This window comes from Hirundo rustica, chromosome 2, assembly GCF_015227805.2.
Source record: "Hirundo rustica isolate bHirRus1 chromosome 2, bHirRus1.pri.v3, whole genome shotgun sequence".
NCBI classification, from domain to species: Eukaryota; Metazoa; Chordata; class Aves; order Passeriformes; family Hirundinidae; genus Hirundo; species Hirundo rustica.
In genome coordinates this window covers 115220222-115245676 of record NC_053451.1, presented here as the reverse complement: position 1 = coordinate 115245676, position 25455 = coordinate 115220222, and the positions used below count along the sequence as shown (strand labels likewise).

Below are 25455 nucleotides of genomic sequence, written 5' to 3'. Positions count from 1 at the left end.
CCTGTCTGGACACTTCCACCAGAGAAATTCAGAGGACAACACCCCTTGTTGCTCATTTGATTGCTGGGGGGTTGCTCTGTTTGTCCTAATTCAATCATACAGCTGAGCTGCAGTCCAAACAGATACAGATGGGACCACAACTGACAGGTTTTAATTCTTCTTACTGATTCTGAGGTGCTGGAAGGAAAATGAAGATGCCTCATACCAGCTCAAAATCTGTGCTTGTAAGGAGGAGAAGAGGAAAGAGTCAGGGGAAGATGGGAAAGAACTCCACTCCTCCAGAAAAGCCAGGATCCCTTCAGATTTTTGCCCCCGAGCATACCTAAAATACCACAGCACTCCAACCAGTCTTTTCCCTTCCTTTTACTTCAGAGAATCCATTGTTTTAGAGTGCAGCAACACAGAATCACAGGATGGGTTGGGTTGGAAGGGAGCTTAAAGATCATCCAACCCCAACCCCTACCAGAGGCAGGGACACCTTCCACTCTCCCAGGCTGCTCAGAGCTCCATCCAAACTGGTCATAAACACATTTTTAACACCAGAGGCAACTTCCCAGCTGTCCTCCTTTTTTAGTATGCACCCACAAAGTCGTACAAGCTACAGCCTGGGTGAAGACAACAAGCAAAGATGCAGAGCAGTGTCTTTCTATCACCCAGCAACAACTTCAGGTTGCTGAGAGTCACTCTCAGGAGGAATTAATTGGTAGCATTTTACAGGCACAAAAAAAAAAAAAAAAAAAAAAAAAAAAAAAAAAAAAAAAAAAAAGCACATCCCTCATGCACCTTGTCATTTGATGATGCTGCCTCTACAAATCAGGCAATCTGCATTAAAAACATTAAACTATTTAGATGTATAAAATGAGGCCTATTTTTCCACTGATAAATACATTTAGCTCATCAACGCTAATGGGAGCTCGAGGCAACATAATTACAGAACACATATAATTTGAATTAGCTTCTGTGAATCAAAAGTACAGTTAAGTTTTACCCTGTCTTCCTCTCCTCTCTGCAGCCATCCATATGCACCTTTTTGTCACATTTTAAGACTGCAAAACTGCAAAAAATTTTTACCGGTATGAAGTTAAACATATTTCCCTTTGTCTTTAAAGTATAAAAACATCAGCTAATTAGACAGCACTTTTTAAAAAGGATATAAATACTTCAAACCCTCTTTAACTCTCTCAGCTCCAAGTCATGTCCTCAAGTCTTATCCATTTTCATGATGGAGCCTTTCTAATTTGAAAAACTACCTTTCTCCATTTCCACTGATACACAAACAAAATTTTCATCCTGCCTGCTTTTTATCTCACTCAGTATCCTCAAATTCCACATGAGTGTCCTCTAACTTCATCTTCAATGCCTTTTTTTCTCCAGGGAAGAGGAAAGAGATCAAAAGAAAGGAAGTGCGAGGAAAGCAGGGAAGAAAAATTATTTTGATAAAAAATAGAACTCATGATAACTCTGTATTTAAAAGAATAATATCAAGTTTTGTTGGAAACGTACATCTCCCCAAATTAAAACTTTAAGTATAATAACTGTCAGGTCAATTACAATTGTTTACATTTCTGACAAGAAAGAAAAATTCATAAATAATAACTAAGCTTGCCACACCCTTGGATCCAGAGCAGAGAACCACAAGACTTTCACATAAGTAAATAAAAAATGAGGATTAGCCTCTTTTTTCTGTGGGAAAAAACCCAATCCATCGAGAAAGAGATTAGGAAATCTTTTAGAAAACATCAGCCTCTCCTCCACTTTGTCACAGCATTTGTCTGTTTAAGTAGGGCATTCAGCTATTTTATAATCTGAAAAAGAGCTTTTCCCCCCACCTTTATCTCTCCCTGTTAAAAATGTTCTCTTTAACTTGACAAACTGGACTGGATCAGGTGTGTTTGACCGAGGCACATGTCCTGCACCCACATTTTGATTCAAATAAACCACAGAGCTGGGCTTTTTTAGTGGCTACTCTACACACAAGATGTTGCTGCTGAATTAATGCTGTTAAACACCCAAACCCATTAACTACACAGATGATTAGGGAGAAAAGGGGGTGAATTTCTGTACCAGACAGTGTTTCTGTGCAAAAGGATACCCAGAGTAAAGAGTTTACAAACCTCGATATATGCCACTGGCTTCAGCCTTGACTGGCCACCAAGAGCAAGCCAACCATGAATTCTCTCATTGTCAAATTTAATAGAATCTCAGCAAAGGGAAAATCCTCATTCTGTGCTGCAAACATTCAAAGTCACAGCCTGCTGCTCGTTTCTTAATTATGTACAAACCTATTTAGCACGTCCACTCAGAATGCCATTTTTGACTAAATGACTAAAACTTTTAGGAAGTATTTTTTAAATGGAGGGAGTGAGTTCTCAGTCAGGAATTAATAGCCATTGGAGGCTTTATTTTACACAAGACACAGTTTCTAACTAAATAAAAAGGAGCATAAATATTTCAAATTATTTTCTCTCCATTTTTTTTTTCCTTAAAGACAAGTTCTGTGAATATTTTTGGTTAATTGTAAAGAATCAGATCGAGTCTTCCTTCCTTCCTCACTTCTAATCACACATTCCCATTCTGTGCTCAGCAGAGACAGATTCTGAAACAAAGACATCAATCATAATGTAATCAAGAATTCATTAGAACTTAATTTTTTACTACTACCTGATATTATATATATATATATATATATATATATATATATATAAAAAGAAAAAAATACACACAGAGAAAAAAAACATTAAGCAATCTAGAGAATAACCACAAGAAGTCTTACTCCATTTTTGGAATGGAAAAGGCTAATTGACTTAATGATAATAAACTGACTTGAGATTAAACTTGAGATAAAAACTTCAGAATGTTTAAAGGTTAAAATGGAATGTGAGTCAAGGTTTGTTGTTCAATCTTTGACCACTACCCGCAGCTCTCTCTGTTGCCAGCCTGAATATCAAATACAAATAATAGCTTAACATTCCTTGTTAAAATTCAGCCTGAATACTGTATTTTCTAGTAAACATTTCTACTAAATCTTCTAACAACACAGGTTACCCAGCACTAGAAACATGCTGTGTCTCATTATGCATTTTAACTTTCTCCTCTTCTTTTCTCTTTTGATGCACAGAGGGGGGAAAAAAAAAAAAAAAAAAAAAAAAAAAAAAAAAAAAAAAAACCACCTTGTGCAGGCTTATCCTTATTTAGGTTTAGTACACAAAACCGCTGCATTTTTACAGAGCCATGATGCCATAAAATATTTATAAGTTCAAACGAAACCAGCAGAGATCTTTGCAAAACCATTTAATGCCACCAGATTTCTCCAATTCCTGCACAAGGTGACTGAAAGAATCTTGTTAGTTCAATAGGAGGGAGACCAACCTAACAAGGCTGAACGTGCTCAGATTGGAGCCAGCAGCACAAGAACACAACCTCGTTGTGCTTTCTTCTCAAGAGATGCCTGGAAGGTTTGTCTAAACAGCAGGGGCACAACGAAGAGGGAAAGATCCAGCAAGAGTTTCTGCATAATGTCAAAACTCCCTTTGATTCAGCTGGCAGCACCGGAGAATAATAAGGATTTGAGTTTTGTGCAGGACACGTTCAGAAAGCTCAGGCTTAGCAAAGTGCCAAGTCAGAATGGAGCAGCCCTGGGTAGAAATTGCTGGAAGGTGACAAACACCATTCCTGTTAGGAGGGAGAGGGCAGGAAAATCCATCCTGGAGACATCGGGTATTTCAGACTGAGGCTACGGGAGAGCTGGAGAGAGGCTTTTCACAAGGGCGTGAGAGGGGGAATGGCCTTGAGCTGAAGGAAGACAAGGTTAGTTGGGATAATAGGAAAAAAAAATCTTCCCTGGAGGGTGGACAGAGCCTGGCACAGGGTGCCCAGAGCAGCTGTGGCTGCCCCTGGATCCCTGGCAGTGCCCAAGGCCAGGCTGGACACTGGGGCTTGGAGCAGCCTGGGACAGTGGAAGGTGTCCCTGACCATGGCACTGGATGGGATTTAAGGTCCCTTCCAACCCAAACCATTCTGGGATTCTAAATAGAGGCTTCTGCTCCCTGCCCTGGTAGTAGAGAAGGGAAGATAGGAGTAATTTTTTTTTTTTCTATCTCTTTACAGAAGGCTGACCAGACAAGGAGGCAAATGGGAAGATTTCATATCCCAAATCTACAGCAGAGCAGTAACACCAAGGCGTAACACCAAAGGTATCGCTATGGTTTTGTTGAATTTGGGCCCTGTAGGGTGGGGGGAAATAGACAATTATCATTCTGTAACCACAAAGTTAGAAATACATAAGGGGGGACTAGTAAATACATTAAGAAAGAACAAATCAATTCATTTTACAACCCCCTGAGAAAACCCCCCAAGCCACAACCACAGGTTTCGACTTGGAGGTGCAGGGCATGTACAGAGGTTAAAGAGATTGTTGTGGGGTTTCAGCTTTTTTTTTTCCTTTAAAAAAGCATGGTGCAACTACCAATTTTTCTGGATATATGGATAGGGGGTGGGACACACAGATTTCCAACTTTCCTGATCAGCATCTCAGGAAGCAAATGTAGTTGTGAAGTGTCTGTGGTTCACCACAAGTCTCATCTTTAACGTCTACAATGACACTGAAATTTCCTTTCCCCAACCCTGAAATATGAAATATTGGATTCTACTTGCCTCCTGGAGAAGCACAGTATTTTTATTTCTCCCCTCTCTCTCAAATCCATTGCCTGCTGTAGCTCCTTAAAAGTCTATTCGCATTTTCTGTCTCTCTCCCTTAATTTTTACAGGATGCAGCCTATGCAAGCTCTATGACTATTTACAAAATAGGTTTTATTAAAGAAATGAATGCATAATTCTCCCCTTTGTTCCTCTTGTACCTGTGCAGAACCTAAATATCAAACTGATTTCAAGGGAACAGGAAGTATTTACTTGGTGGAGAGAGGCAAGATGAAAAAGCGGCTCTGGCGCTGAATCTATTGTATCCCATCAGCTTTTCAATCAGCCTCGCTACCAGTTTATTTTTCAGTTATGTGCATGTCTGGGTGGGAAAAACAAGGTAAAGAAAGCAAGTTCTGAGCATCAGCAGTAATTTGCAGGTGGCTTCAAAGGAGGAAGGGTGAAACACGCCCATGCCTAAGACAGCAACGCCCACATTCTGCCATTTTCAGTTTGTCAAACATGAGGTTTTTATCCAGTTCCACGGGAGGACAACTTTCAAGAAAAGGTGACTTTCCCTTGATGACTACCTGTCAGCTAACTATTAGTGTGGTTGGAAGTGCCCCTAAGTTTGCCCAGCCTCTCGTTTCCAAGTACTCCAATTCCCTGGAAACAGAATATGACATCACAGGAAGGTTTTGCAGAAGCTCTCCCTGGATGTCCGTTTGTATTAGTTTCATCATCCATAACGAGTGTTTAAAAAGCAGAAAAACAACCATGATGCATAATGCATTGTGTCATGATGCATAATAATAATAATTAAAACCCCTCCCCCAGCTCCTGAGGTTTAAAAAAATCTTTCCAAGTAAGCATTTCAGCGGAAAGGCTCTGACAAAAATGCCATTTAGGGACTTTCAAATTTACAGCCCTGCAATTTGTCATCATTTATATTAGCGAGAAGGTTTAGAATAAAAACAACAACAATGAAAGGAAGATAATATAATGCAATTTTGTACTTGATGAATCTCCTGTTGACTAAAAACCCCTATGCCTGGCAGTCAGAAAAGTTATTAACCTGCCAAATTACAGATGGAATTGGTGTATTTTTTTTTTTCCCCTAGAATTCTTTAAGCAGAAGAATATAGAGTATCCTATATTCAAGCATTAGCAAAGGTTGCTTGCCTCTGGAATATTGATTAGCACAACCCTTGTGGGAATTATTTCACTTTTCCAAAGCAAATTAAAGATCTGAAAAGCAATTCTCAACTTAACTTCAAATGCAGTTATTTAAAAATGGATGATTAACGCAATTACTGCCTGGCACAGAGAGCGCAGCTTTCCAGAGGCAGCCAGCAGAATTCACAGCGAACGCTGAAATCAGATTACCTTGAAAGAGCTCCCTTGATCCAGGGAAGAAAAAATAAAATTGATACCTGGGAGCTTATTTCTCACCTGAATAACACACTTTTCCTGCATTGCAGCTGGCTGTGTGTGCACTCCAGCTCAGGTTTTCTGTGGTTTCCACGCTAAAATACACAGGAGGGACTGATTTATTTGCATCCCACCACTCGTTCTCCAATCACCCCCAAGGTTTCTGAAGTGCCTGCTGAACAGTGCAAACACTGCTTAAAATGAGCACTTCTGCAGGCAATTTTCTTTAGCAATGATTCTCTCAACAGCAAATTAATCTGGTTTTCCTTTTGGACTTCCATGTAGGAACCAGCAGCATGGAGTGCACCTATCGTGTTCCTGAGCATGGGATATTCTCATTTTTTGAGGAATCCATGAAAACCAAGTAGATTTTTCTGCCACTGAACCTGTAAACAGGTAAAAAAGTGGAAATGTGAGCTCAGGTCTTGTATGCTAATGCTAAACCACGTAACTCTGTTCTTCTGCCTCGTTCTGGAACCCTTAAGATCAAATGCAGTTTCAAAATCCTGGCAGAAATATTTCCACTGAAACTTTATATCAGTTGCTGCTGAGTTTTAAAACACCGATACATCCTTCTGCTAAAATAAGGATTTGATAATGCCAGTAATACACATTTCAGGGGTAATTATTTTAGTCTTTTTTATTATTATTATTATTAGTCCTATTTCAGGTTCTAAAAATGTGGCAGTTTTAAATCTTTACAGAGAGTGTAAGTGATAATGAGCTGTAAATCCACAGAACTAAAATGTTGCTGGGAGCACTACTTATGACTTGTCAATCAGCTTGTCTGAAAGTATATCAGGAGTCTAGAAAGTGATGGGATTTTTCTTCCATCACATACATTGAACCACAGACTATGAACACAAAACCGAACATCTCTCTCTCTATATATATATATATATATTTTTTTAATAGTTCTAGGAAGGAGTCATACACAACATTTTTATTTATTGTCCAGTGTGATGGCTCAGTGATGACTTTTTCTTTTCTGAATAAAGAGAAGAGCAGGCCAGCAAATGTGAGCTGTTATTTAATCCTATATTATGTAGTGTTCCGTGTTCCAATCAATCTGTTAATGAATTGGGAAGCTGTGTAAAGGAAAATGTAATTGTCAGCCGGAGCCAAAAGCAATGAGCTACAGTCAAGGACAAGCAAATCTTTGTTACATGTACTAGAATATATAGGAATTTCTCTAAGTGCATAAACCATAGTGTCTTTATTAATGTTTGTTACTTAGGAAGGTCTCGAGAGGCTGGAATGTTGCTTCAGTTTTATTCTCTGGGTTCTGGAGCACCACAATCTATGACAGGTCAGCAGTAAAAATTCAAATGTAAGGAGGACTTGAATAACATTTCCAACTGCAGTTGCTGCTTAGTGGAGGAAAAAAAATTACAAAGAGAGGCCTTTTTCCAGAAGTACAATTGTGTTAATATTTGCCACAGCCACCATCCAGAAAGGAGTCTCAGTTTCTGTACTTAGAGTTTATTAGTTGTGGTTCTAACATTCTTATCCTGGAATAATCCCAAAAGATCATTTATACACAAAAAATTTTAGGCTAGTTCACCACCAACTGCTCAGACCCAACACAAACAGAACAGCTCTGTTATTCCTGAAAGGCAAGGACAGAGAAAACAGCAATAACAGAATTTTTTAGGGGAGAATTCCCTGTGTGTTTTAGGTCAAATTGTGCAGGGTTTGAGAGCTAGTGTAGCCACTTTAAATCAGGTATAATGAACTGGACAGGGTCTCATTAATGAGAGGATGAAAATGGTCTGGGTACTCTGACAAGGAAAAATAATTCAAGATGCACATTTTCCACTCTTTTGCTTTTTCCTCGCTGTTGATGTGTCTTGTCCCTTGAGAACCTCAGTCCTGGAAGGACAGGTTTTCTCCAACATTTGCACATTTATGCCAGAGCACAACTAATTAAACACCGTTTTGCCAGGACTTTCGTATTTTTAGAGCCTGTCAAAGAGATGTTAGAGATCAAAAGCCATGCATGTTAATGGTGTTATAGAAGTAGACATTGCTCATTTTGAAATTGCATGCCAGGCTTTGGTTTTTGAGGTTTTATAAAATTATTTGTCTATGATATTTTCTCAAAGACGTTTATTTGCTAGAGACACCAGTAAAACATGACTGGTCCCAAATGTAAGATTGCTGGCTGATAAAATTAAATCACTTCAATTCTCTTTTCTGTGGAAATCTCATTGATCTCATCTGTGATCTCTTCCTTTGCCAGACAGCATTTTTGTGACTATTCTTTCTAAACATTCTCCCATACACACACCCCAAGCTGATGAAAGCACAGGCAGAACTTGAAAGGAATATTGACTTTGTAGAAGCACACTTATTATTGTTACATCAATTTTTTTTTTTTTTTTCAAGAGGGAATAAGATCCACTCCAGGTGCATGAATCCAAACTTCTTTCTAGCAGAGCTAAAAAAAAAAATTCTCATGCAATTTTAGTCATCTCTGATGATGAATATTTACATTTCTGGTGTGGCTGAGGAAGGACAGAAAAGAGAACAGTAGGAGAAAAATAAGTTAAAACACAGGTAAATTAGTCTCCTCACTTTCAAACCAATTTTTTGGGACTGGCAAATGCTGTGAGATGACACCAGAGACAGCCCTGGGCAGGAGGAGGGAGGACAGCAGGAAGAAGCAGCTTTTCCTCCTGAGGTGAGAGCTAGTGCTGCACTAGCTGATAATGCAAGAGGAAAAGGCAAAAGACACAAAAATTTATATTTTCCTCCCCTCCAGCCAAGAAAACCTTCCACACATGGGTGGCTCAGAGTTAAGTGCATACAGTAGCTAAATAGTTTGGATTCACTAACTCCACTTTGAAAATAAAGCATATGGGTTATCCAGTGATTTTTTGTTGTGGGTTTTTTTTTTCCCCCCCTCTCCCCAGACAATCTTATTTCTGCTCTGTTTAGTTGTTGTTGCTAGGCATTATTAATTGTCATTCATGGCAAACGTAGTCAGCTGCTCACAGACCCAATTCCAAGAGGAAGCTGCAGGCTTTTTTTTTTCTTTTTTTTTTTTTTTTTTTAAGAGAAAAATATCCAGGTTAAGTGCCAGAGGATCATTTCCTCATTCTAATAACCTCCTGTACCTCCCTTTCTCTTGAGAGATACAGAAAATAGACATCGCAAGCAGCAGAGGACCGAGACACCTGCAAGACACAGGGATTTTTCAGAGAGTGGACAGGACTAACTGCATGTATTTGCTCTAAACTATTTACAGGGTTTGGGGGCAGTCTGGAGCTGCACCTGACACAAACCATATTTTCCAGGGGAAAAAAAAAAAAAAAAAAAAAAAAAAAAAAAAAAAAAAAAAAAAAAAAAAAGACAGTTGACAATATTTCTCACTGTCCAACACCTAAGTGCTGATTTCTGGGGGGGAAAAAAAACAAACCAAAAAAACCTAGCAGTCAATGGTACAAACGAGATACAGGCAGATTGGAGAGTGAATAAACCTTGGGGTGAGCCCCAGAATCAAAGGCTTAAAAAAGGAAGGGACTGCTCCAGATTGTGAATCTGTTTTTTCTCTTCTCCCCTCTATCAGATGAAATTGCTCTGACCATGAAGAACAACCTGAGCTGATCCTCCCTTTAAAACATTACACTCAAATTGTAATCAGACCAACCAGCCAACCCCAAATACACTGAGAGAGTGAGGAGGTCAGGGAGAGAGGCAGAGAAAGGTTTACACCCATTAAAACCAGCCAGGGAAGTGCTGCCTGCTCCCAGAAAGGGCAATGGATGTGCCAGGCACAACACCACAACACCAGCACTTTGAGAAACCTGCTGGTGATCAGGGGAAAGAGAATATGAAAATGTTCAATGCCATGCTTAAAAAGGAAGAAGGCCATCAAAGTTCTGTGCAAGCCTCGAGAGACTTTGGAGCCTCTCCTCTCTTCCCCAAAGACCCTCTTCAAAATTCATCTGTGTCTCTTTGTAGCTGCCTGAAAGGTGGGAAGCCAGACTAGGTACAGATATATCGAGCTCTGATTCAGCAGCATTTAGGAAGAGGTTTAAAACAGCACCAGTCCATGCTGTGCACCTGGATGGGGATGTCCTATCAACAGCTACCAGTTTGTACATGGAGAGCCCACAGGAAAACACAACTGAGGCATGTGACACTAGTGGCAGTGAAGGGTGTGGTGGGGTTTTTTTGTACACAGGAGATGTGGATAGTTTGCCCCTTCCTTCTGAGCTTAGATTTGCCTCTCCAATGCAAATCAGCACTGACCTCTGCTGCTGGACTATTGGAATGTGTTCTTCCCAGCAAAGGAGCAGGGACGGGGCAGTGGCACAGAGGTGGCATTTTCCAAAGGGTTTTCATGCTGCTCACCATGAATTCCTCTACTTCCAGAGGCTCAAAGCTCTAAGGATATTTATATCCACCCAAAACAGCACCTGTCAGGTGCGCAGGGGATGGGTTCCCACTGCATAGACAAGGGAGGCGAGTTAGAGACTTCAATGGAATAGCTTGGAGAGCCTCATTCACAGCACAGCCATTTTCCCCACCTGGATATCTTTCCCCTACTCCAAGATTGCCTTTGCAAAGCTGATCTCTGCCCAGAAGACCACACAGAGAATGCTACATAAACTAAACAAAACAAAAAAATGGGCAGGCATACAATTACCTCCCATGGAATTCTTAGTGCACTTCCCACACATGCTTTGGTGCATTTTGCAGGAATGTCCTCGGGTCACAAGCTTAAGTAGCTTACCCAAGGCCAGGCAGAGTCTGAGGACCTGCCCACATGGGGATACTCAGGAAATGAATCTGAAATTAAACTTTTAAAAAGAACGAGCTAAGCAGCATCCTAAGCTAGCACTTTCATTTAGAATTAGAGCCTTAATTCAGCTTAGCCTAATTCTTTCAGTTCTAAAATGAGGATGGTGACACAAGCCTACTTCCAGATCTGTTTATCTGGATGGGTTGAAGGTATTACTGCCTGCAGCTACTCATCACTGCCTTCCAGATGGAGGATTGCACCCCACAAACCCCGACAGCAGAGGGGTTCTCAGGAGTGGTCCAGCTGCACTGGATCTTGAAGGTCTCTTCCAACCTAAAAATTCTGTGATTCTGTAATATAAAGCAGGGGATTTGCATCCATCCTGTGTGGGATCGGGGCAACTCCCCCTCCCAAACACATAGCAGGAGACAGCCACAGGTTTTAATTTCTTAAATCTGCACAGATGTTGGGCAAACATCTGCCCACAATCTGTTTGGAGGGAGCAGAACTGAGGCAAGAGTGCAAACTGGCGAGCCAAGGGTGTGAGGGAGGACTCTCGGGGTGGGGTCTCTGGCAAAGGATGAGGCTGAATTCATTGGCAGGGCACAGATTTTCTTAAATCGTGAGATCTCAGTGTTCCATCACTGCCACACAACTGCACTTTGATAGAATGAAGGTGCTTTTGGCCTCTATGACTTTAATTACAGAGGACTCACTTACCCCACTGTGGCTAATAGCTGGCAATAGATTGTAGCATGCCAGTCACCTCACAGGGAAAACTGTTTTCCTAGACAGTCTGAAAGGAGTAAAATAAGATGTTAAAGGAGCTCTATGAATATCTGACAGCTTTTCAGGTAAAAAAAAAAAAAAAAATAGAAAATAAAAAAAGAGGAGAGGTAAGAGAAAACATCCTTTACATCCCTATTCCCTCGCTCTACCTTCCCACACCTGGGGTACAAAAAAGCAAAATCCCCCTAGACAGGTCTTGGCAACCCTGTGCTCACAATCTGTTTCACACTTCCCCTGAGATAAATTCAGGAGAGGGAGAGAGGGGAAGCGGGAGGGAGGCTGTTCCATGATAGTGTCTTCTGCGCTGTAGGATGGAAACAAACCAAGGGATTTAAATTTAACATCCTCCCTCTAAACTCCAGCCACTCATTACTATCAGACTCTGACAGAGGAAGACACTGGCGCCTACCTCCATAAAAACAGAGAAGCCAGTTAACATATTCAGCTGTGTAACACCTGTAAATATTTAATTTTGAAAGCCAAAGCACCTCTTGCTTTAAAAAAAAAAAAAAAAAAAAAGTTATTATTGGGATTCTTTTTCTCCAGTATGTAGAACTGAAGAACTGAGTCATATGATGACCTAAAAATGCAGGACCCCAAAGACAAAGAAAGCAATACTGGAGCTGAGAATTAATCTCTCAGCAGCACCAAGGTTGTAATTCCAGTGTGTTCTTCATTCTACACCCTTGCTGGGGATTACCTCCTGGAGGTGGCATGCGAAAATAAACCTGGGGGAAAAAAGGAGGGCAAAGCAGGTAGTAGGAGTAGAAACAACCTTCTCTCTCTCTCTACCCCACTCTCACACAGAGAGAAAATTTGTTCTGCAAAGAAGAGAGTCTCTGGACCAAAATACATTTTGGCTTTGAAAAGGAGGGAATTATTTGGGGAAAAATACCACACAGAATGCAAACAGATTGAGGATTTATCTGTACCATAGTTTTTTGCCTTGGTAAGTTATGAGATATGAATGGGACGTGAGGTGAGTTTACAATAACAGAAAATAAAAACTTGGAACCTTTTTTCCCCCCCTCTGTTATTTTTTATAATCCCTAGCAACATTTCAGCTGCTCCAGGAGGAACCTACCTACTTCTGGTTCTGTGCAGCAGAGGAAGAAAACAAAAAAGCCCTTTCCCCTGCATCCCAGCGTTGAAAGGAACGGTAGTGGGTTTAATACAGAAAATCCATTAGGCACGGGGAGAGGCAGGAGCCTCCTATCAAGCTGCAAACAGGAGGCATTCAGGCAGTGGAAATGCATTCAGAGCATTTAGCACGTAGGATTAATCGAATTATAATTTAATCATCTGATCAAACACTAATTAGCATAATCACTTGAGGGGAAAAGCTGCCAGAGGAACAGACGAAGAAACACCTTGGGCACCAGCACATTTTAATGACGCGAGATCGTGCACAGATAATTTTTTTTTTTTTTTCCCTCCCCTTAATAAAACACAACAGAGGTTGAGGATTGTGGTGCTGAAGGAGCAGTTTGAAGCAGAGCTGGATCATGCTGAGTTCTCCAGTGTGAAAGATGTTGAAGCAGGGTCTGCGGGCTTTAGTTTATTCAGATTTAAGAGCTGTAAAAACACAGGAGCACTCCACTACGCTGCTTTTCCTTGTGAAGGCTCGAGCGTGAGCACACCCTTTAGCCCACTGTGTTTCCATTATAATCATCCCTTACTGTTTCCCCCAGAGTCTCCCACATGAATGTTTAACTACGGATCGCTTAGATGACCTTCAGGGATACAGCAAAGTATTAGCATCCTTTTACAAACTGCTTTTGAAATAATTAGTCTAAATCAGCTGGGTTTCTGTGGCTCGGGGCGGGCGAGAATGGGAAAGCAAGAGATATTAAGGGAGCTTTGCTGTGTAATGTTGGCTTTCCTGGCAAAATCATACCACTTCTGTGAGGCAGAAACCTGGAGAGATCAGGAAAATCACCCCTGGTGTTTACCCACACAGTCAAATGGCACTTGTTAGGATGAGATATACGGACAGGAGGAAGCCTGGAAGAATTTATGGGAAGTAAAAAGGGCAGAAGCAGGACTTGGACAGGGAAAAGAATCTTCAGAGGTGTCTCTTCTTTGATTTTTTTTACACAAAATAACACAGCTGAATTAATCTGAGTTAGTGTTTAGGTTTTCAAATGGGTAATTCTTCTGGACATTAAAAACATGCAAATGTAATGAACTGCAACATTTATAGAGAAGAGCATAAAATCACTGAGATTAGAAGAGACCTCAGAGATCATTGAATCCAATCACCAGTCCACAATTAACCCGTGTGCCTACGTGCCACGAGCTTGGGAAAAGTTTCCTACAGTGTTATGTAAGGGAGCAAAGTGATGAGCTGCTTACCTACATTTTAAAGGCACCAGCTCACCCAGGCTCAAGTGTGAGCTAATTTAAATTGATTGCATCCCTCTTACAGAGCTATTACTAATAATCCTTTCAGCTCCTCAGAATGAGGGGACATGAATAAAATAAGGTAACCAGATACAGCACAGGGCAAATTCACCCCAGGGTTTGCCCACATTGTGCACCCTCCGGTGTGCAATCAATATTCAGAGTCAGGAAACTCTCAAGAAAGCAGGAAGCAGCAGGTGATGGTGCCAGAAAACCTCCCAGCAACAGAGCTGTATGTCCCTTTAAAGCATTGTCACACTTTCAATAAGCGATAGATGAACTGGGCGAAAACGTGGAATGGTTTGGGTTGGAAGGGACATTAAACATCACCCAGCTCTAATTCCCCTGCCATGGGCACCTTCCACTAGACCAGGTTGTTCAAGTTGCCCAGTTATAAGGCAATGAATCAGTTTCTCACTGACAGGAAGGTAAAACCACCATACTGCACACACCCCTGACTCAGAGAGAGATCCTATACTGGCGGAAAAACCCTTTTTCTGACCCAGAGACGGGGCTCATGGGAATAATTTTAAAAGGTTTTATTCAATTTTTAGTCTCATGAGAAAGGTGAGACTGTACAGATGTTACAATTCACACCATCACAATCAGAATCCAAACTATTTCCTAATTACAATACATTATAAATGTTTTTGGGCTATCAGCTTTTGTCACGCAATGCTGCTAATGCTTCCCAGCCAATCATCTATTAAAATACCCTTTAAATAATTTAAAAATAATTTTTAAAATGCCAATCATGTAAAACTAATCAATACATCTTTCATAGTTCTATTTCTCCAAAATATCTAGTCTATTTGCAAGGTCAACATTTGAAACTTGTTTCTCATTCAAATCCTCTCTCAACAGTGTCTGTCCTATTCCTTCCTCAGTCAGCACACTTTATCTCAAGGTTTGCACACAGATGCACAAGACTTTGTGAGCCTTCTGTCAGGCTTTGAGAAACCTCTACAAATCTATTTCTCACATCATGCCACCACACATGGAGGCCACTTAATTAAAAAGTGAAAGTAGTTTCACTAGGATTTAAAAGGTACGGGGTCTAAAATATGTCACTTGTTTAAAACATCTAGCTTTAAATTCCCAATCGTTTCTTTCCGAGCAACGAATTTTGCTTAAGAACAAACTCAGGATATTTTGCATCTCTTCCCAAAAGCTGCAACGTGGCAAAGTGTGAGGGGAGGGGCACTGAGCTGGTAACATTACCATGATCAGAGACAGCAACCATCTCCCCAAAACCACCCCTAAATCTCTATTCTCTTCCTGCCCCCTGGAAAGTCCTGAGCCAAGTGAGAGCATCCCCTGCTGCAATCACAGCTCAGCTCCCCGCATCTCTCACTTCCCAACCCATAGGGACACCAGTGCTGTGCCATGCCACAATGCCTTCCTTTCCCAGTTGGAAGCTGTTTCATACCTGCTACTTAGTTTGTGTGAAATCTTGTGAGCACCAGGCCAGCTGCACCTTCCTTAGGAAATGGCAGAGCTGAGATGCTCAGCCAACCTTAACCCCTACCCCAGTTATTCCAATGAGTGTCCGTCCACGCCAGGGACTGAAAGCAGCAGAAATTTTGTTGGGAAGGAGAACTGCATCACATGGTGAGCAAACAAGGCTGTTATCCTTGAACACAGACACAACAGAAACTCAATTCACTGACACCAAAAGTTCTCAGAACCTCTTGAAATTAAGTGGCAGTCTACTATTACTTAGGAAATTTATTACTTACTATTACTTAGGAATTTTTTTTTTTTTTTTTTTTTTTAGAATATCATTATGTCCTTTTGAAATTACTCAGGCCCAGCATTCTTCTCTTCTATGGAAACACATTTTGAGATGTGGTAGAAATGCTGTAATTGCTTTTATCCACTAGGGACTAACTTTTGTACTCAATAAATATGTACTGAACTGCTGCAGCTGGAGTGTCTTCAGACAGGCATTTCTTTTGCACTGTACTGCCTTCACCTGTGCCAGTGGTTGGATATTCCAAAAAGCCTCCAGCTCCATCACCAGTGGGACAAGCACAGTTTGAGCACACACAGTCACATCTCTCTGAAGTCACACTGCTCCTCAAGCATGAACCCATGGATAAGGGCAAAAAAAATGGTGAGGAACAGAAGATTTTTGGGCAAGATTTTTACTCTAGACTAGGATAGAAAAGCTAAAACCTAATCCTTTCTTTCTTCCCTGGGAAAAAAAAAAAAAAAAAAAAAAAAAAAAAAAAAAAAAAAAAAAAAACCAAAAAAACCCAAAAAACAAACAAACAAACAAACAAACAAACAAAAAACAAAAAACAAAAAACAAAAAAAAAAAAAAAAAAAAAAAAAAAAAAAAAAAAAAAAAAAAAAAAAAAAAAAACCAAAATAAGCATTCGCTACTCCAGGCTGAGTTCCCACCATGACTGTTCCTCAGGACTTGCTAAGCAAGCAGCTCTCCAATTTGTAAGAGAGACCAAGAGCTGCTCTCCAGTGGGGAATTGGGGACCTGCTCCTCTCCAGTGCTCCCAGAATTCCCACCCCAGGAGAGAGGCTTGGGGATCAGGCACCTGCTCTGAGCAGATCCCATTGCGCCGAACCTGAACAGCAAATTACCCCTGCCAGGGTTCCTCCGAAAGCCTGACAGCTCAGCCTCTTTCACCCAGGATTAATTATCTCCCTCCTGCCCAATAAAGGAGCTCATCCCCTTCCTCCTTTGCTCAGATGAGGAACTTGCCCTTCCTACTCCACAGCCACGATGACATTCGTAAGGTTGCTGTCCATCCTTGATCTTCTCCACTCCCCCAAATACATTTGCCTCAGGGGAAGAGGCAAAATAAATATAAATAACTGGGACAAATGTGGAGAGAAGACAGGTAGTAGGCCTTAAACTAAGCCTACAGCAGAGATTAAGTAACAGGAGTAGATAAGGATGAGAGAAAAATCTGACTGCAGGCAGTGAAGGACAAGGGCAGCTGGGACTTCGAGCTCCCTGCTGGGCACACAGCAGGATCCATGGGGAGCACCAACCTCCTCTGGCACAGATAAGCAGCCAAAACAGAGCACTGGGTAGTCCCAAAGCCACATTCTGCCGAGTTCTCCACCCACAGCTCGCAGGGGAACAGGCTCAGATTCACCTTCCCCACTGCAAACTGAAGCCAAGACCTCAGGGTCCTTCACCATAACCTGTCCAGCTCAAATCTGGCCTTCAGAGACTTCCCTCCTGCTGTCCCACAGGAATTCATGCCCTGTGAATGCCCTCCCTCTTCTCACCACACCTTACATCACTGCCTGGGCACCTGTGCAGTTCCAACTCACCCTTTTCACTTCCTTTACCCTCCCCACTTAAAGTTATGTTTGTGCCCCCATCCCTCCCTCTCCTCTAGTCATTCCTTCTGCATTTTATAGATAAATGTATTTACAAAAGTTTGAGAACAAAAAGTCTCAGCCACAGCTGACACAGCAAAAACCATGGTAATCATCACCTATCACTCAAGTTCCACAGTGAGATGACCCTCAGTGTCTCTGGTTTAAATGATGAAAATCTGGTTTCTAGAGCCCCAAAACAACAACAGGGCTGTGGAAAAGGTTGTCCTTGCGGAAGAGAAACCTCAAGGTCACACAACAAAACTAGAAAGAAGGATACAAAGGACAGCTTCCTAAATAAACACAGCTAAAAACATAAAGAAGCATAATGCAAATATTGCAGTAGACATTTGAAAAATCACTTAGCTATGCAAAAAACTCTCTACATTGGATGTCTGCAAAAATAACTGGAGAACTTCTGTTTCATTGACAGCTTCCCAAATTACTTCCTTCATATCATGACGCAGCAAACACTTTGCTTTGCACCTCACAACTGCAGTTGCAACACAAATTATGGTAGGCCTGTCTAGAAATAATATGTGAACTGGCTTTTAAGCTGCCCCACAGAAAAGCCACTTAATGAGAAGAAAATATTCAGGTGGACAATGTGTGGTGTGGATGCTGAACCACTTTGCTGTTTAAGCTGAGGTCCACCTAGAGCCTATTTTGCTTGAATGACTTTTTTTCCAGCAAGATCCCATTCCAGGGACAGCTGAATCTGCTTTTCATAACAGAAAGGACTTTGTCAAGGACTTGTTCTGTCCTTAGCTCAAGCCAGGAGCGTTCTAACAGCTTGTCACATGCTCACCTCATAATTGTCAAGGGACTGACTTGATGCACTCACAGTATTTTCCTGAGTCAGGGCCAAAATTCCTGATAAAACTCACACAGAAAACCCCAAAGACTTCAGAAGGTAATACCACAAAACAAAAACAAACAACCCTCAAAACACAATGATTTCTGATAGGAAAATAATTGAACGAGAGAATTCAACAGAAACAGAATTCAACAAGATCTTGCACTTTATGCATCACCTTCCCGTGGCCTGGGAAGAGAAGCAACCAAGTAGATTTGGGTGCACTCAAATGAGATTAGTGGAGTTCAGTGTAACAACAACACACAGATTCCTCCAAGCCTGCACATTCCAGCATCCCAAAAACTCCTCCCAGCTTAAACAAAAACCATGTGCAGACACCTGCACGTTCACCTTGAAATAATTAAGTATTTTGATGTGTGTTGCAGACCTATGTTGCTTAAATGGATTTTTGTAGCATATTTAGAGTTTCAATGACCCCAAAGAAATAACATTTTAAAACTTCAAAGACTGACATTAGTTATTTGAACTCCCCACTAACTACTAGGCCTTTAGAAACCTTTACTGAACATGATGCTCTCATGGAGACCCTCCTAAAGAACAGAGCAGGGAAAAAAGCTCTTCCACAAATTCCTGAATTCCATGGAATTCACCCAAAAGCTGGAGCCACTGGGGGCTGCCATCTGTAGGGCTGAGAGACGAACATCCCGAGCCTGCAGGCTCAGCGTGAGCCGCTCCTTTTGCAAAACCGCACGAGAGGATTTCACTCCAACAACTCCATAAATATAGGCACAGCAACCCTACAATCTTATCTACAGAACCACTGTGAGTAGATTATGTAGATAAGGCAACTATTTGCAGCTACAGAGCAGTATAATTACATTCAATTTTATTCTGGCTGCGTTGAAACAGTCCCGGTCATTTCAAGAATATGCTTCTGATGCTCTTGAAACACTGGAGGGCTCCCCAAAGTTACTCCAATAATTTAGATGGCAGAAAGTTGCTGAGGATAACTGTTAGCCTAGTGCAAAACATTAATCTTAAGCCACAAATCTTCTGCATGGGATTACAGCGTAATTAATGGGAAGAAAATAGCATCAAGCGCACTTGGACAGCGAAGCAAGTGCTGAATTTTCCATACGCAGTAGTTTTTAAGCAATTACAAGCTATGCAGATTTGCATATGAAAATCTGCAGAAATATATATGTTTATTTTAAAATCTCAGAAGGAACTGTCTCCCTGACAAATTACACTGAGAGCCACACCAGCAGGATCTCCAGGAGAATACACGGAGAGGCACCAGGCAAAAAAACCTCCTCAGGTGATCCCTGTGTGTGCCTTTGTCTCTGCCACAGGGATGTGGAGCAGAGAGCTATTTTCAGCCGTGCTCTTGGGCTGCCCCGTGGCCCAAACTCCTGCATTTCCAAGGGCTCTGTCCTTCTGGAAGCTTCAGCAGAAGCTGAGGGAGCTCCAGGCAGGCTGGTGTTTAGGATGGAGGTGACTCTCCTTCTCAGAGCCTTTGCATTTAAAAATGGCTTTCTATAAATAGGATTGCTGGCTCACTCTTAAGTCTTACTCCCTGCCTTCTGAGTAAAAATAGCTTAAATAAGGATGCTGGGGAGACTTGCTAATCGCTGTCATCCTGTCTGTCCATCCACTTGCCCTTCTTTTCCTTCCTCAAAACAGATCATAGCATTTGTTGCCCACTTCACTGTGGAAGGTATTTATTGACATACCCTACTTTTTATTTTTCTTATGAGTGACCCAATGCTCTGATGAGGGGAAAAAAAAAAATAAAGTACTTATGAGGCAGTAAGAATTTTATTCTTTTTTTTGCGAATGGCAGTATCCAAAGTTAAGCAATAACAAGAAAAGCTCCCAGCACCAACAAGTTCCTAAGGAATCAGTGGCTTGTTCTTGAAGATGTTCTCTTCAGTGCTCTAAAATATCGAGCTGTGAAAGACTTTTGTTACTAAATACCTAAATACTAAATTTCCTGTTATTTTATTTTCAGCAACACCAATTGTTGTGAAGGGGCAGGGAGGTGAAGACTGAGAAGATAAAGCTTCTTTCGAAAAATTACAATTTCAGATCTTAATTTCATTGATTTCAGAACAGTTTAAATGAAAAGAAAGTGATGATTAAATAAGATTATGAAATAACTCAAAATACATTGTGAAGCGAGTAATTTAACTGCAGACACCTGCACGTTCACCTTGAAATAATTGAGTACTCTGATGTATGTTGCAGACCTACGTTGCTTAAATGGATTTTTGTAGTATATTTAGAGTTTCATTGACTCAAAAGAAATAACATTTAAAATATATATATTAAAAAACGTACCTTAGAATAAAAGATGAATATAATGTTTTACTCCCATCTTCAATTTTTAAAGTAGAAGATGGAATTAGTCCTTCCTCCTGTAAATCTGAAAGACTCCAAGACCAAGAGATTGATAAATGGCGTGCGCCAAATAAAATCAAAGGCTAAATGAGCAATATGTTCAAACACACCTTGATCCTACACGCATCTTAACGTTTTAGTTAGAGTAAACTTGGTGGAGTGAAGAAAAAAGTCCATATATTTTGCTCCTCAATCCATTGCCCCGACTTCCCACCCTCAGAAAGACAGTTCATTTTGTTGCTTTGTGCTTTTTTTGGTCACTCCAATTGTTTATTTAATAAGTAGAGCAGATTATTTCCCCACTCCAAACAACCCCCTCACCTGAGAGGGCAGCATATTTGTTAAGTCTCTTATTCAGGTAAAGACACAAAAAGTGAGGCCCAACCTGAGCCCAGCTCAGAGCCTTGCACACCTCATGAGCTGGAAGAACTTTCTGGATGATCTAATCACCAAAACCCATGAGATCTTCCCCAATAATTGAAATTAGCAGTATGCTATGCGACAAAAGTTTACTCGAGAACAAACTAAATCAAAATCAACTTGTAAACTTTCCCAGATGCAGCAGCACTGAGGAAATTCCACTGAAATACATCCCAAATCCTGGTTTCGTTTCAGGACTCCTCACTTCAAGGGAGACCTGGAGGGGCTGGAGCATGTCCAGGGCAGGGAAGGGGCTGGAGCCCCAGGAGGGGCTGAGGGAGCTGGGAAAGGGCTGAGCCTGGAGAAAAGGAGGCTCAGGAGGAACCTTCCCACTCCCTAAACTCCATGGGAGGAGAGTGGAGCCAAGTGGGAGTTGGGGTCTTTTCACCATGGAACAAGGGATAGGATGACTGGAAATGGCCTCAAGTTACACCAGGCAGGTATAGATTGGATATAAAGAAAAATTTCTTCATGGGAAGAGTTTTCCAGCCTTGGAAGAGTCACCCTCCCTGGAGGAATTTGAAAGACCTGCAGATGTGGCCCTTGGGGACAGGGCTTAGTGCTGTGGGGACAGCTGGGCTCAAAGGTCTTCCCCAACCTCGACAATTCCGTGGTTGTATGAAATCACAGTGAGGAGCCATGAGCTGCAGTAAAGCCCTGTTTAAGATGGTTTAGAGGTTTGTTTTTACAATTTGACGAGAACTTCTCTTTGAACCACTCCCAAAAACACCCTCACTGTCACACACAACTGCTGTCCAGCTCCACGGGAAGAAGACGCAGCACCCACCAGCTTTTAGTGACCCTTAATAGAAAAACACAGGCAAAATGCCTCTTGGAGCTCTCCTTGCCTGCTCCCACAGCTTAGGAAGACACAGATTCTGTGGTTTGCTGCCCACTAGTGTCCTGTGGCTCCAGCTCCAGCACAGCCACTGCCCACACCACGGGAGGAAATCCCCCAGGAGAGCCCCAGCACCCAGGGGAGCAGCAAGCCCCGAGCACAGGAGAAACACACCTTTTGAAACAGGTATAGATATCCCCACATCCTCTGACTGCCCAGCAATAGCAGTTTTCCTCCCCTTGGCATTTGGTGATTAATTAATAGCTATTCATAGCTCGGGTAACACCGGATTAAAAACACCCCTAGCTGTGCTGTGCCATCCACACACAGGCACCAAGCCGAATGCTTCCCGCACATCCATTCAACTTCCTGAGGTGGGGATGTGGGTGCACAATTCCACACAAGCTCTGCAGGTATCTCAGTGCATTTCCACAAAGAGAGCAGCTTGCTCTTTTGCTCGGCTGTTGCATCCCCAGCTCTGAGAATCTCCATTTTTCTTTGGGGAGTCTCAGTGCCGCCGTCGCTCTGGCTCCTCGTGCTCCAGCCTAACCCCTGCTCTCAGTTCAGTGTGATCCTTTCCCGTCTCCCCAAACGCTGCTCAAACCCACATTGATAGATGTACGGCAGGGAGAGGATTCGAACAGGAAAATCATTTTAATGGAAATGTATTTTTAGTGTCATCCGTGCTGTATTGGTGCCTCCCGATGCTCGATTGATTTCAGCAGAGCATCTATGGGCAACGGGCACGTAAGAAATGCAGCCAGAGGGAAGCCTGGAAAAAAGGTTCAGCATATCCACAGCAGAGACTGAGTGATGCTGAAAGATCCTCATTTCTGAAAGCAGCACCTGAACTAGCTTGGTCACAGTCATTACCAAAAAGAGGCAGGATTTTGAAGGAGGCCATTCTCCCCTCAGAGCCTCCCCGGCCCTCTCTCACTGCAATTAGTGAAATGCCCCATTACTAATTATGACCAGGCTACAGCAGACTTCTGCTGCTCATTTGAGATGCTCCCTTCTGGAATACTCAGGCAGAGTAACAGGGAAGGTGGTGCAGGCAGGGTAACCCTGAAAGGCAACTCAAAAGCCTTGCTCAGGATTAGAACTGCATGACTCAGGCTTTCAAGGTAGTGAATTCAGCTGCAGAGCTCCCACTGATGTCTATATCATCCCACGCACTTTCCAGGGCTGCAATGCATTTATGGTTAATAGTTACCTGTATTCTTAAGGAACTTGCAGCAACAAGAGTTTAAAACCCTCATGAAATATATAAACTTTAACCAGGTATTTGGGGAGGTTTTTGTTTCAGGCTTCAGAATTACTAATTGGATGGAAGAGAGTGTCAGTACTTTATTGTCCCCAGAAGGAAGCTATTTCACAAACATAAAGCCTTCCCAGTGACACTGCTCATACCTAATTTGACAAAATGTATTTGTGCTGAGTGACTGTAGGGAAATATGGGGCCCAACCTTGTTATTGTTATTCAGATGGTTTCCATTATCTCCAAAGAAATTAAGCCCAAGACTACAACTGCAGAGTGAAACCTATGGGTTTATTTTTAACCTCTTCCTCCCATCAGGAAAAAAAAAAAAAAAAAAAAAAAAAATCAAAACCAACACAAGCATGAACAATCTTACCTATCTTAAAGCTAAAATCAGACTGAGATGTAACACAACGGAAAACCACTTATACCTGTGCTGGTGTTTTAAGCAAACATGGTGTGGTGGCATCAGGGGTTAGAAAAGGCAATGGCAGAAACCTGTCCCCCCCCCCCCCCACCACCAGATATACTCATAACAGAGCCCTGCCTGTCACACAATGGAGTTCAGATGGAGTTATAGATAGAATAATGAAAAGAAATGTGTATGTGACATATCTATTTATATATGAAGTCATTTCCTTCAAAGAGATACATAACTGATATGACACTGCATTAAAATCTGAAGTCCTTTAAAAATATTATTCTCCGACTCCTGACTCTGATAAAATGGCCCTAATAAGTCCTAATAAGTGTTACCAATGAATAAAACCAACTTATCCAGTCTTAATATGAAGGCAGGTGCCATTTTCTTCCAAGATTTCTCTTAAAAAGACCCTAAAAATCTGCATTTTGACATCAAGTATGATGCCAAAAACAAACAGACTTTTTAAGTGGCAAAGAATCATTGAACCACCCACTACACGCTTTCACAGTGCTTTCACCTTGGACTGTAACTATACATGAAAACATTAAATTTTAGTCCCCCTGGAGTCACAAATGTACAGACGTTGCTGTGTGGCAGCACAGAATCCATGCAGATGCATCTATCATGGACACATTACACTCTTCAGTCTTTGGGAGACAAATTCAGGTCTGACTGTGATCCAAAAACACATGGAAACTGAAAGTGAAATCACCACTCTGACTTCACAGATCAAGGAATAAATGAAAGCGATTTCCATGGCACTTCGACCTCATAGAGCAAAAATTATTCTGTTCTTCAAAAAACCCTTGCAAGGATCACTGGCTAGGTTAGAACATAGAATTTATGGCATCAGCACAGTAGGGGAAATAAAAATCTGCTTTTTCTTTTTTTTTAATAAGATTTCTGGAGAGAAACAGGGTTCATTTCTATGCAAATCTAGTGTTAAATGAATAGCACTGGTCAGAGCGCACTTCCAAGCTGATTCTTTCTGTCCTATTAACACCAAATCTCTCTCTCCAAGGTATCTGGCTGGAGAGGACAAGAGAAAGGCACAGTGCTGCTGCCTGTCAAAAATAAATAAATAAATAGGTAGATAATTTCCTAATGTTAAAACTTGTTGCAGTTTCCTTACTGCCAAAAGAAAGGGGAAAAAAAAAAAAAAAAAAATCCAAGTTGACACTTTGGGGGATTTCAATCCTTTCATATTCCGAGGCATGCAGGAGACAAAAAATGTTTTTAAGGTCGCTCTAAATCCACGCATTTAAGATTCACCTCCTGATTTCTGCCCTCCCCAGCGCTTCACACTGGACCAGCCATGCCTGTCAATGCCTTTTCTCATCCAGTGTCTACTTAAGGAGATGTGAAGGCACCCTCATCCAGCATTCATCCCTCACCCTCTGCCAGAGGTTCAATTAATTCCATCCTTCAGGAAAACCTCACACTTTGCCCTGCGCTCCTCTCTCATTCATTCCACACGAGAAACCTTTTTTCCCCTGCTCTACCTGCTTTGCCTATTTCGAGAATTGCGTCTTTAATCTGATTTATCTGGCAGGGTGAGAAGCATTACAGGCGATGTTATGTTCTCGGATCGGAGGAGGCAGTGCAATAGAATAGCTGGCACCCCAGAATAATTTGTTTTCTGTCCTTAAAACTGCAATGCCAAACGTGCATTTTCAATAAAACTTCAGCAATTTAAGCATATTTTTACACATGCCATGGTTTTCAATCACATGTATCTGAACGCTCCAAAATACCCCAACCCACTATTAAAAACGCACAGAAACTGCAATAAATGTTTGTCAGTCAAAGAGTTGGCAGAAGGAGGGGAAAAAAAAAATAATAACAGGTTTGCCCTTATTCTATCCCCACTCTAATTTCCCCTTCCTAACTTTACAATTGACTAAAAGTCTTCAACCTTTCCAGATGATGTAATGCTTAT

At 41.5% G+C, this 25455-nt stretch overlaps 1 protein-coding gene across 6 annotated transcripts in view; it reads right to left on the bottom strand.

The window, feature by feature from the left end:
• The window catches only part of DSCAM (DS cell adhesion molecule), a 447196-nt gene that overhangs the window by 420466 nt on the left and 1275 nt on the right, over positions 1-25455 (bottom strand). The gene's annotated exons all lie outside the window — the stretch shown is intronic.